This window comes from Gigantopelta aegis, chromosome 14, assembly GCF_016097555.1.
Source record: "Gigantopelta aegis isolate Gae_Host chromosome 14, Gae_host_genome, whole genome shotgun sequence".
NCBI lineage: Eukaryota > Metazoa > Mollusca > Gastropoda > Neomphalida > Peltospiridae > Gigantopelta > Gigantopelta aegis.
In genome coordinates, this window is record NC_054712.1 from 44255172 (window position 1) to 44268996 (window position 13825).

Genomic DNA, 13825 nt, shown 5'->3' on the forward strand with positions numbered 1-13825 from the left:
AAAATATGAAAAAAACACCAAAAACCCCCACAAAAAAAAACAATCAAATAAAACAACATTTTAAAAATATATATACTGACACACAATGAAAACGCAAAACAGATATTTTTCAATATTTTGTTGTGATTAATGAAAAATATATTTATTGGACTTAAAATAACATTTATGAGAGGAAGCCATTGATTGGTACTTTTGTCTGCATTTTTATCCTGGATTTGTTCTCGTTACACATACAATAGCAGAAACACACACAATGGTGTGAAATGCGTTCACTACATGCTCAATCGTGCTGCATGCAATGCATGTGAAATGCCAGTATGTGGACACATAAAAGTCACGTAACGGTGTCATATTCCTCGTCATATTAAAAATGCCACGACTCCGAGAACAGAGGGAGCAAGCGTTGGGCATGGTTCAAGGGGGGACTTAGCAAAGCCAAGTTGCTAGGACCTTCAGAATCCATCCATCAACTATTGGACGACTTGTTGAACGTCATCAACAGACGGGGGGTGTCCGTGATTGACCTCGACCTGGTCAACGTCCCGTTACGATCCCACACCAAGATCGGTAGATCCGAAGACACCACCTCCGTGACCGGTTCAGAACTGCGACGATGACAGCAAGGAACACGATAGGACGTCATGGAAGGACTATCCATCCGATAACGGTCATCCGTCGACTTATAACGGCTGGACAGAAACATCATGACACCGCGACATCGTGCTACGAGACTACAGTTTGCTCTCCAGAATGGTAATCATCCACCAGCCTTTTACCAGAGCATTCTCAGATTGGTCCCGTTTCTCTGTCTCCTTTGCCGATGGAAGAGCACGTGTGTACAGGAGACTCCATGAACGGTACGCTGACGGATGTGTGAGGGAACGTGATCGGTTTGGCGGCGGTTGTCTGATGAGGGAAAATCAACTGTGATTGTCCACGATGCCCTTACAGCCCAGCGTTATGTTGACGTTATTCTAAGACCAGTTCTCCGGCCACTTTTGTGCCGTCACTGAAGACCAGGAGGTCCCTTTCTGTTTCAACAAGACAACGCCCGTCCACATACTGCAACAATTACCCAGGCATTCCTGCAACAAGCCGGTATCACCGTTATGAACTGGCCCGCCGTTTCACCGGATTTGAACCCAATTGAACACATGTGGGATGAGTTAGGACGTCGTGTACGTCACCGCCAGACACCACCGCGTAACGTCGCTGAGCTTGCACAGACGTTGCAGGAGGAGTGGAGGAACATTCCTGTGGCTTATTTGAGATGTTTGTGTCAATCCTTTCCCGGTCGTCTTCACGCATGCTCACGGGCCAATGGTGGACACACCAGATACTGACCTTGATAGGGGGGGGGGGGGGGGGGGGGGTGAACTTTTCGAGTACGAATGCAACTCGATTACTGATGATAACTGGCCATGTATACTGGAAACCTCGCGTAGAGCAAAAGGGCAAAAGCTCACTTGATTTTGATTTTCAGTACGAATACAGACCGTGAAAGCGTGGCCTATCGATCCTTTTGACGTTAAGAGTTTTAAGCAAGAGGTGTCAGAAAAGTTACCACAGGGATAACTGGCTTGTGGCAGCCAAGCGTTCATAGCGACGTTGCTTTTTGATCCTTCGATGTCGGCTCTTCCTATCATTGTGAAGCAGAATTCACCAAGCGTTGGATTGTTCACCCACTAATAGGGAACGTGAGCTGGGTTTAGACCGTCGTGAGACAGGTTAGTTTTACCCTACCGATGACAAGTCGTTGCAACGGTAATCCTGCTCAGTACGAGAGGAACCGCAGGTTCAGACATTTGGTTTATGTGCTTGGCTGATAAGCCAATGGTGCGAGGCTACCATCTGGGGGATTATGACTGAACGCCTCTAAGTCAGAATCCCGCCCGAAAATGTAACGATACTCTTTGCGCCCCGTGCCTCGGGAGGCAACGATATGCGTGCGCCTTCGCCGTCCCGTCGCCCTCGGGCTGGCGGGCGGCCGGCCACGGTGGTCCGAGCCACAGCAAGGGACCGTTTCACGCCGCTCGCCGAGCAGTGCCGGCGTGGGGTCCGTCCGATATCCATCCCATGCGAAGTGGAGGCGTTAAATCATTCGCAGACGACTTAGTTCTCGGTCGGGGTGTCGTACTTAGTAGAGCAGCCACCTCACTGCGATCTATTGAGACTTAGCCTTTGACCAGGAGATTTGTCCGCTACAGACGGGCACATCCCCACGGGTCGCGCCGGGCCGGTCTTCGCTTCGCAGGCGGTCGTGCTCTTCGGGTTTTTTGTTGTTGTTGTTTTTTTGTTTTTGTTTTTTTTGTTTTGTTTTTGGCAGCGACGAGCCGGGATGGCACACACCGATAGTACAAGAGTACAAGAGCACAAAGAGCACAAAGAGCATACTAAGAGCATACTAAGAGTTGTAACAGTATAATAAGAGTATAATAAGAGCTGTAAGAGTTGTAAAAGTGGAGTAAAGTGTAAAAGCAAGAGTGGAAAAACACAGAAAGAAACACATCTTCAGGTAGCCTGAGGACGTGTATGTATGTCAAATCATTGGCAGACGACCGAGTTCTCGATCGGGGTGTCGTCCTCACTGCGATCTCCTGACACTTAGCCTTTGACAAGGAGATGTGTCCGCTACAGATGGGCACATCCCCACATTCTCAGGGTTTCGTTCGTTCGCAGGCGGTCGTGCTATTCGTTTTTGGCAGCGACGAGCCGGGATGGGACACCTAAAAAAAAGTAAAGTTAAAGTTAAAGTTAAAGGTAAAGTTAAAGTTAAAGGTAAAGTAAAGTAAAAAGTAAAGTGTAAAAAATTAATAAATAAATTAATAAATAAATAAATAAAATAAATAAACACATAACCATGTCATTAATGTAAAGCTCTTTAAACTAAAAAGTGAACTCTATTTTCCAACTATTTGCTATTTTCTTAACACGAAATTCATACTCAACATTAGCGGAATCCCTATGGTGGTTCGTGTTTTTTTTCTTTTTCCCGTCAATAGCCGAATGAGAGAATGACAATGTTACAATCATTAATAAAATTCATATTAATTTTTTGCATTAAATGTCAATACCAACTGAAAACATTTTGAATTCACTAGAAACATATATAAGGTAAGTAAATTTAATAACTTTTAACCTGTAATAAAAATGTCTTAAGCGACCTATTTTGTATGCTATAATTTATATGTGAAGCGGTTGGTGTATGAATATTTAACTACGAACTGTGGATGGGCGCCATTTTTTATTATTATTATTATTATTATTATTATTATTATTACTACTGTCCAGATTTACCAATTACGACGTTGAAATTACAGTTAATAAAATTTTGAGTGCGTGATAATTCCATGTGTGTTGAAAGATTTGACACGGAGAAAGTGGTTTCAATGTTTCCGGAAATGGATGAAACAGGTGTGTCGCGACTTTCTGTGTTTACTGGCCTTGTAATTGTGGAAGTGGCAACAGGATGGTTTTGGCATGTGTGACTTCAAGTGGTGCGACACAAGTATTCGTGAGATTTGACAGTGCCATCATGCTCATGTTTCGTTTCTGGAAAGTGGAACATTCTCAGTTGTAGCTTCGAATTGATGCTTCGTTCCTGTGTTCATAACTGGCTCATGAATACCAGTCATTAATGTCATATTACATTATCCATCAATTCATTAATAGTTTGTCGTTATTTGCAATGAAAAGTTGTTTTTGCGTTTTCATTGTGTTTAAGTATATTAACATATCCACCTCGTCTTTAAAAAAAAATGCATGGATTTAGAAAATGAAACGAAAATGTGATAACTTTTTTCCCTGTTTTGATACATCCCAACCTTTAAACCGCAGCTCAAATTCAATGCAAATCACATGTTTCTAATGAGAATGTATCTTAAGGAAGGTAGACAACCTACCCTATACCTCTCATCAAGAATTACCAACCTCCTTCATTCTCTTATCACACATATTTTTATTTTTTAAAATAAATATTACAAAAACCTAATAATAATAATATTTTAATATTCTTAATTACTTCTTACATTGAATTATTTTACCACCCACTTTAACTATGTTTACAAATCAAACTTTCTTTATACTACATTCTACATTATATTCAAGGTGAAGGTGTACGTATCCTACGACCACAACGAGATCTCCTTTAACAAACGTTCGTGGTTTTAACCCACAGTCATAATTTAACTTTTGGCTGAGGGCACTTTTAATTAAGTGTTCTTTTGCAAACTTGAAAGAGTTTTTCAAACTATTCTCCAACCACGCCATATACTGAACCTGACAAGGCTGAGTTTCTTTATTTGGAGGATGTCCAACCATCAAGTCAATTATAAACGTTATTTCATGTCCAAACATAAGACGATTAGGACTACAGCCAGTACTGCCATGAACGACGCTCGATATGTCATCAAAACATATGGAATATGATCAACTGTTAAAAGCATTATGACAAAGAATAGGATAAGCCTCCTTCCATTTCGAAAAGTAGTCACCTATAACCAAACTATATTCATTTCCATTTTTTTTGTTACTGGACAAGGACCAATAATATCAGTTCCAATCCTGTGCAAAGGAGCTCCCAATTCTGACTGATTCAGAGGAGATTTGCCTAAACCTGGACCTGGCTTACTCTATGAACACTGATCACACAAACGACATCATCTTCCTACATCAGTAGACATACCAGGCCAGGAAAATCTTCTCTGAATAGATGACAGAGATTTATCTCGACCCAAATGACCAGCTACATGACTGTTATGTAATATTGTCATAATCTTTAAGCGAATTTCCCGAGGAGCAACCAACTGTAATATCTCCTCACCCTCATTTCCTTTTCTTCATTTATGATATAAAATACCATCCTGTACAATTAGAGATTTCCAACGACTCCAGAGTGACCTAACAGCTGGGGAATTAGCAGCAACGACAACTGCTGGTGGCTTGTTTTCATATCTAGCCTTTAATTGTGCTATCTCATTTATTTCATCATCATTTCTAATTTGTTTTGGATTCCATACATTAAGCCAGTTTGGTAAAACATCATCATTCATCAAACCATTATCAACAGTTTTGTCAACTGAATTTGAATTTAGACTTCTATTTACAGAGTTACCAAACCAACTGTGGCCACAAAAGAAACTTTCTCCCCTTTACAATGGTGTTTAAAACAATCAGGACAATACGTCACCTTATTATGAAAAGGTCGTAACTGACCAAATTGCCAAAATCATGTTTTGTTTGTTCCATATGAATCTTCAGTGGTGTCACCTATTGTTGGCATACAATGGTCGTAATTGAGGCAATTGTTATTAACATATGGGTCAAAGTATTGGGTAATAACTGATGATGTACTAGGTTTGTTCAGTAACGCAAGGTTGCAAGTAAAATTAATTTAGTAAGATAAGGTCGTAAGTGACTACTGAGCATGCTTAGTACCAGCTTCCAGTTTCAGAAAGCATGGCTTCAAGAAGAAAACAATTGTCGGCCAAGTTAACTGATTCAGATGATTCAGATCCTGTTTATTCATCTGAAGATGAATATAAACCTACAAAGTCTGATCTAGTGTCAGAATTGAGTAGCGATAATGGTAAGTACAGTACACAAAATGCTAACGAAAACTAATTTTTAAAATGTACATGGTGTAACTTTCATTGTTTTGGGGCCTGTATTAGGCTAGTAAAAATATTAATAATATTGTGTTCTCTTTAGACAGGGGGCGGGACGTAGCCAAGTAGTAAAGCACTCGCTCGATGCGCGGTCGGTTTGGGATCAATCCCCGTCGGTGGGCTCATTGGGCTATTTTTCGTTCCAGCCAGTGCACCACGACTGGTATATCAAAGGCCGTGGTATGTACTACCCTGTATGTGGGATGGTGCATATAAAAGATCCCTTGCTGCTAATCGAAAAGAGTAGCCCACGAAGTGGCGACAGCAGGTTCCCTCTCTCAATATCTGTGTGGTCCTTAACCATATGTCTGACGCCATATAACCGTGAGGAAAATGTACTGAGTGCGTCGTTAAATAAAACATTTCTTTCTTTCTTTCTTTAGACAGGTGATTATTTTAAAACGTAGTGAAAGTCCATTTAGTCAAACAATCATTCATTCATTTGGTCAGTTGTTCCCTGAGTCAATCTGTGAGTGAGTGAGTGAGTGTGTGTGTGTGTGTGTGTGTGTGTGTGTGAGAGAGAGAGAGAGAGAGAGAGAGAGAGAGAGAGAGAGAGAGAGAGAGAGAGAGAGAGAGAGAGAGAGAGAGAGAGACCAAAGCCTATGACAAGAAACCCCATTTATTTATTTACAATGCCTTGTCTAAAATATTGAAAATGTTCCAACTTTGCAGAGTCTGATATCTGTATTCCCCACAGGTCAACGCCAAGGAAGACCAAAAGAAAATTCCAAGCAAGATATCGTCAAAACAAAAGCACAATGCCGATAACAACTAGTAGCAAAAGAGCTGGAGGCGTGACTGATGAAGACCAGGAGGTTGATCGTGATGTAGTAGAGCCGAATAACGGGAATGATGGAGAAACAGGTGTTGGTGGCGAAGCTGAGCCAAATGTTGACCAGGAAGCAGAGCCAGATGGTTGTGACAAAGCAGAGCCAAATGTTGGGGACGAAGCAGAGCCGAATGTTGGGGACTAAGCAGAACCGATTATTGGGGACGAAGCAGAGCCGATTGCTGGGGATGAAGCAGAGCCGATTGTTGGAGATAATGGAGAATCGGGTGTTGGTGGCGAAGCAGAGCCAAATGTTGGGGGCGAAGCAGAGCCGAATTTTGGGGACAAAGCAGAGCCGATTGTTGGGGATGATGGAGAATCAGGCGTTGGTGGCGAAGCAGAGTCGAATGTTGATGACAAAACAGAATCAAATGTTGGGAACGAAGGAGAGCCGAATGTTGGGAATGAAGGAGAGCCGAATGTTGGGAACGAAGGAGAGCCGAATGTTTGGGACGAAGCAGAGCCGAATGTTGGGAACGAAGCAGAGCTGAATGTTGGGGACACAGCAGAGCCGAATGTTGGGGACGAAGCAGAATCGAATGTTGGGAACGAAGTAGAGCCGAATGTTGGGGACGAAGGAGAGCTGAATGTTGGGGACGAAGCAGAGCCTAATGGCGGCAATGACAGAGAGCTGAATGAAGGGAATGGTGTAGAACTAAAGGAACGTGGCAGAAAAAGAGTGTGAAATGTAAATGAATGGAAGCAGAGTGTAAGGAAGAGAGCCAGGAATGAAGGTAAAGAATACACATCGCCAAAAGGGACTGTAGTTCCGGAAAGGATGATGCATTCACTCTATATGGTGAAGTTTAAAGATGATCAAACAAAACATGTAAAAGAGTCATATTATAGGTCGGTTCTTGGGTCCGAGTTCCAACATTTCCTTCCATAAACCAAAGAAAGGCATTTGTAATTTCTGCTTTACATATTCTAGTGTAGAGGAAAACAATGCTAAACAAGCAGACTATGAGGTCCACCATAACAGAAAGAACAGAGTGCGGCAATTGAAACATGAATGCAAAGAACTTGCTAAGTCTGACTCTCAGGTTGTTTCTGTAACATTCGATTTGGAACAGGTGTTGCTTTGCCCCAAACAGAATGTGTCATCTCTCTTTTACAGAAGAAAGCTTGATACGTATAATCTAACAACATATTATGATCTTGACAGCCACAGTGTAAACTGCTTTATGTGGCATGAAGGAGTAGCAGGACGTGGCAGTTGTGAAACTGCCACATGTATGCATCAGTATCTAAAAGTCCCTCTCGGATCAGGTAAAGCGTGTCATCTTCTTCTCGGACACATGTTCAGGCCAGAATCGTAACCAATACTTTTCGTCTATGTGCCTTAACGCAGTACAATCTATGAATATTGCCTGCATCGATCACATCTATATGGAATCCGGACATTCACAGATGGAAGTTGACTGTACACTCGGATATCGAAACAGCTGTCAAAAACCACGATGTTTACAGCCCTGGGGACTATTATCACATTGTCACCATGGCTAGGCAGCGTGATCCATACTCTGTGAAGATTCTTTCTACTGAGGACTTTCTAGATTTCAAGGCCCTAGCAAGGTCTACCATATGAAACAGAAATCGGTATGTGAATGGAGATACTGTGCAATGGCTGAAGATAAAGTGGATGCGCTATCTCACACAAACACCAAACACCATTCACTTCAAGTATGGCTATGATGGGGAGTTCAGTCAGTTGTGCGTGAATAAGGCTATCCGTGGATGTCCATCCATTGTAACAGTGGCTCTTGAACCAGTCTTTCATGAACCACCAGTTATTGCAAGGGTTAAGTATGATGACCTGATGTACTTGTGCAACTCTCAAACTATACCACGGTTCTACCATGGATTTTATCTGGGTCTTAAATCCGATAGTAATGTTAGAGATGCTTTAGCAGAACTAGATGCAACAGAAGAAGATGAAGTAGACTAGTAATTAATGTCAATTTCTTTTGCATGTTAGAGGACGATCAAAGGATTCCAGAAATCATGATAAATTCCAGAAATAACTGCAGATATCACGATATACATATTTTGTTTTATTGTATAAGGATTCCAAAAATCACAAAGAACTAAGTTTATAAATTTAATGTCATTAAAGTATTGGCCTTTGAACAACTGGGCCCTCAAAACAAAAAATAAAGCATTAGTTAAATAGTGTATTTGCTTATGTGTTTGGTCATTGTTCCATGATTCCTTTAAAATTACTTAGAATCTGCTCTGTTATTTATTTAGTAATTAGAAAAATGATAAATGTTTATTTAATTATGTTGATTTATTTTGTTTCAAAACAAATATACGAAGGTCGTAAGCAATTATACTTCAGATGTCCTTTACAATATTTGAGAATGGTAAGGACGTAAGTGAAATTTTACAAATATGACATAACCTATCGAAGAAAGGTATATGTAACCATTAATGTCTCCTTAGGTCATAAATAAAACCATTATCGCATTTGCATATTAAAATAAGTCTGATTTTTCAAAAGGGATGAAACACAAGTTTCGTATTTTCTCAAAAACAAGAAAATGTCACTCACGACCTCTTCATAATAAGGTGACAAATTATCTCTTTTACACTTTCTGAAAGGTCTTCTCAACAAAACATCGGCATTTTTATGATTACTACCTTTTCGATATTCCAAAGTAAAATAATAAGTCTCTAGTACTGTTAACCAACGAGCTAACATTCCTTCCGGCTCTTTAAAAGCGTGGTCAGTTCTTACAATAAAATGTCGACCCCAAAGAAAATGTCTGAATTGCTTCACAAATGCCACTACAGCTAATAATTCTCGCAATGTTGTGTAATAACGTGTTTGAGTCTTGCTAAGAGTTGTACTTACATAAGCAATGACATGTTCTTCACCATTTTGAACCTGAGACAGAACAGCGCCAATATCATGCAAGCTAGCATCTGTGTCTAAAACAAAATACCCATCCGTTTCAGGAAAGGACAAAATCGGTGCTGTTATCAATAAATGTTTAAGCTTTTCAAAAGCTTCTTGACACTCAGAATTCCAAACCAACTTCTTTGATTTACATGTAAGATCAGTAAGTGGTCCACTGACACTGGAAACGTTAGGAATGACTCTTAACTTCAGAGACAGAAGATGGAATAGGCCAATCCCTAACAGTTTGCACTTTTACTGGTTCACACTTAATTCCTTCCCCATAGACTACATGACCTAAAATATGAACTTCAGTTTCAAACAGGAAACACTTTTTTGGCTTTAACTTTAAATTTGCTTTTCTAAGTCTGGCAAAAACCATTCCAAGATTTTCCAGTGTGTTGTCAAAATCTGACCCAAACATTATGAAATCATCAAGGTAACACAGACAACGTTCCCACTGTAAGACTTTAAACTGATATAGACCATTCTGGGTAATAAAAGCTGTTTTCTTTTTATCCTTCTCAGCCATGGGACACTGTCAATACCCTGATGCTAAATCTGATGTGTTAAGCCACTTTGCCCCTGATAACGCTTCACGACAGGAATCTATCCGAGACAATGGATATGCATCCTTTTGGGTAACTGCATTCAGTTTTCTATAATCAACACAAAACCTAACAGACCCATCCCGTTTTGTGACTAATATTATCGAACCAACGACTCCGCCGAAGAGGACGAAGACGCCACCTCGGACGTAACGAGCGACTTGCTGAACACCGCCATGGTCCAGTCGCCGCTGCCTCCCGTGACGTCTACTCCCATGCCTGCTCTGGTGCAGCGGTCGACTATACAGACCGCTCCCGTTAAGCCGCATGTTGCTGTTGTTGGTGCGAGGGCGGCTGGAAAGAGGAAAGCATCATCTCCTATAGTCCAGTCAGACCGACAGCCGAACCCTCCTGCACGCAAGGACGACTGGCACTTAGCCCTGCGAAAACTGAAGACACAGTACCACGACTTCGTGCAGGGAGACACTATAGATACGGCGAAGATGAGGGGCAGGTTCTACAATCAGGACTGCAAACCACTACCAGACGGATGCCACTATGAGCTCCACACACTCGGGCTGCAAGTGAACAAGACGGGACTCATCGTGACCCACCGGCGCAAGAAGACGTACCGCCAAGCGATTCTACTGACAGACATGGATAGCCACACCATTTATAGAATCGTCAAGACGATCTGCGGCGCCGGCTATGAAGTCGTCATGAAGGACTTGGCCACGAAGCGACATCTGCTCCCTTCCCTACGTGTGACACCGCTCCTCAGCTCGCCGTAGGCTCAACCTCCGCACCCTAACTGTCTTAACGAGGCCACTCACGTGGGCATATAGATCGGACTTTATTTTTGGATGTAAATTTCAAAATTGTCCCCTTAACTTTTTGTTTTAATTTCTGTCCCGGAGTAAGACATTGGCTATCCAGAGACAGGCCCCGGGACGGACATGGTCGAAACTCTAGTGGTATATGAGCACGTTAATTTTGTTCGCACTCGCACCGGACATGTACGACAGTGTTTACGTATACAAGAAAACACGGTGTTGTACAAAGAACAAATATGAAAAAGTCAAACACCGTGACACCAGCCCATTCCATCAACATCGGCTACTACTGCCCTGCGCATTAGGCCTTCAAACTAGCCAATACCATCAACATCGGTCACTAATGCCCAGCACATCAGACCTTCAAACCAGCCCATTCCATTAGTATCGGTCACTACTGCCCTGCACATCAGGGCCCATATTTTCGAAGCCATCTTAGCCACGATATGTCGTAAATCCGTCGTGACTGCGGCAAATGTCCTGGCGTATTTTCGAAATTGTCTAACTCCAATATATCGTAAATACATCGTAGATCCTACGACAGGTTCCTATCTGTCTTAGACTAGAACCAATATGGCGCCTTACTTCTTATTTCATGATAATGACGAAGATACAGTTCCCCAGTTTTGTAAACTCCAAGTATTTTGCCGTCAAAACTTTGAAACAGTGTATTGGAACCGTGACCTTTGATTGTTACGCTACCAATTTCAGAAAATTTACCAATCGATATAATGGGGCCTGATCGGGGTTGTTGAAGAAGGCACAGGTATGAAATGTGATATGCACCTAAATAATATATTGGAAAGCCCAAATAAAAGAAATATTACTGAAGTTAACCCAAATTACATTTTTTCTCTATTTACAGCAACAAAAAAATAGACATGAAACTTTTCCAAAATTAATATTTGAAATATCTTAGTGGTACATAAAAAATGTAAAGATTTCTTTTTATATATAATAAAATATTGTTTTATTAAATAATATTTATACTGCTTTATTAAGATAGTAAACTATGTTGTGTGAACGTTTGAGGGGGTGGGTGGATGTAGGTACAAACGTTATGTAGCGTTACATGGGATGAGTGTATTTAACAACATTACGCACTTTTTTATTACTAAAATATTTTGTTTGTTTTTTAATTGTTTTTTCTTTAACCTTCTCATAAACACTGTCACGGCAACAGTGTTTAATATTGGTAGTTACAGCTATAGTTCTTCCCACAGGGAACACTTTTGTTTCATACTATGATATTTACTACACATTTTAAATTTCTAAGCGATTGTTTTCTAAACTGCATACAAAAAAAACACACACACAAAAAAACAATTATACTTTTACTTTTCTTAAGTAAAACCCAAACTGAAATTATTTACTTTTTTTTTTTTTTTGTAGGATGGGATAAACTATATATATATATAGATGTAAACACACAATGATGATTATAAATCGAGTTGAAATGCATGCATATCTATTAGGGTCTCCACGAGTACTGGAGTACTCGGGCACGGGTCGAGTCTAGCAAAGACTCGGGTCCATTCACAGGACTCGAGTACCCGTACAAGTGAGACAATGTAGAGCAACTAGTTCAGCAGTAACTAATCAACGATACAAGTTATACGATAATTATATCACTATTTGCTAGTTTCTTTTTTAATCTGGCCGTCCGTTCGTCCGTCACAATACTGAACGTATCAACGGGTTTCTAAATGCAATACAATGGCATGATTTGGCATTCATGTTCAGTGATGGAATTAAGCTATATAATGCTATTTTACGTTATATTCCTTTGTCTCATTATCATCTTGTGTAAGCGTCGGGTACTCGGGTCCGGATCGAGTTTGACCCTCGAGTACTCGAGTCCAATATATTGGACTCGTGGAGGCCCTAATATCTATGCCATTGGCGTAGTTATATTGCCCCCCCCCCCCACCCGCCCCCCAATATAAAATCCTAGCTACGCCAATGGTACAGATTATGCACGTCGTGTATATATATGCAAGTAACCCATATTGAGGAGAGGGCAAATCCACACTATGTATGTATGTATTATTTTATAAAATTTAATAGTTTAAAAAAGGTTTGATTGGGGGAAGGCTAGTGTCACTGATAGCGATGGACAACGTTCAACGAAAGAAAACCCGAAAACCAAACTGGACCGACCAAGAGATGATGGTATTGCCCGACGGGGTCACAGAACAGTTGTATATAATTAGGGGCAAATTTTCTCCGATTTTAATAAATGAAAAAAACCCAAGAAGCTTGGGCCAGTATAACGAGCAAGTAGGCATATATTGTTAATAGATATATAGAAGTATACATTTTTTATAACTCAAGGTAATGCTTCATGGACCACCTTTTAAAATCTATTTTATATTATTCATCGAACTTGTTTCTTTTTTAGAAGTATGTGACCCCCTCCCCACACACACAGTCGTGTCCAATAGGCCTATATTGGCGAGACTGGTATTTCGGCGTCTTGGATCCCCGTATTCGTTCGTGCAAGTCTGGGTTTGCGTAACCCTTTTGTTTTTTGCGCATTATATTTATAAATACAATTGAGTATTGTAATTTCCAGACCCTAACGGTTGCCTTGATTGGAAGGACCATACTCTGAAACTGACAACAATAAAAATGTTACTTACCTGTACATACATATGTTTATAGCAATAACAAATGAAAATGAAATCCACTCGAACACTGCTGATATAATAAACACTGTTCCAAACACACTTCCCCTAAAACAAATGGCGTCCGGTTAGAGTATTGTAAAGTCGAGAGTGAACACGGTGTAACTTTCTATGACGTCACATTCAATTGGGGACACTTAAAAGAAATGTTTTGTTTCAGGGAAATTTTATTACAATGTTTTTGTTTTTTTATTAATTAATTTAAAAAAACCCTATTTTAACCAACTGATGAAAAGGACAGTAACATTAATAAAACAACTGATAATTAAACATCATAAAATTTTAAATGGTAATAACTGTGGAAAAGCTGAAAATCAGTATAGAACATGCAGTTTACTGTTCATTGTTTTGACTATTGGA

General features: G+C 40.5%; 1 long non-coding RNA gene across 1 annotated transcript; it reads right to left on the reverse strand.

The window, feature by feature from the left end:
* Positions 1–1431: 1431 nt before the first annotated feature.
* LOC121388264 lies at positions 1432–13544 on the reverse strand. Its single transcript, XR_005959964.1, has 2 exons — positions 13421–13544; positions 1432–2726 (listed from the first exon to the last, which is right to left on the reverse strand). It is a non-coding gene; the product is annotated as an uncharacterized LOC121388264 (long non-coding RNA).
* Between the last annotated feature and the right edge of the window lie 281 nt (positions 13545–13825).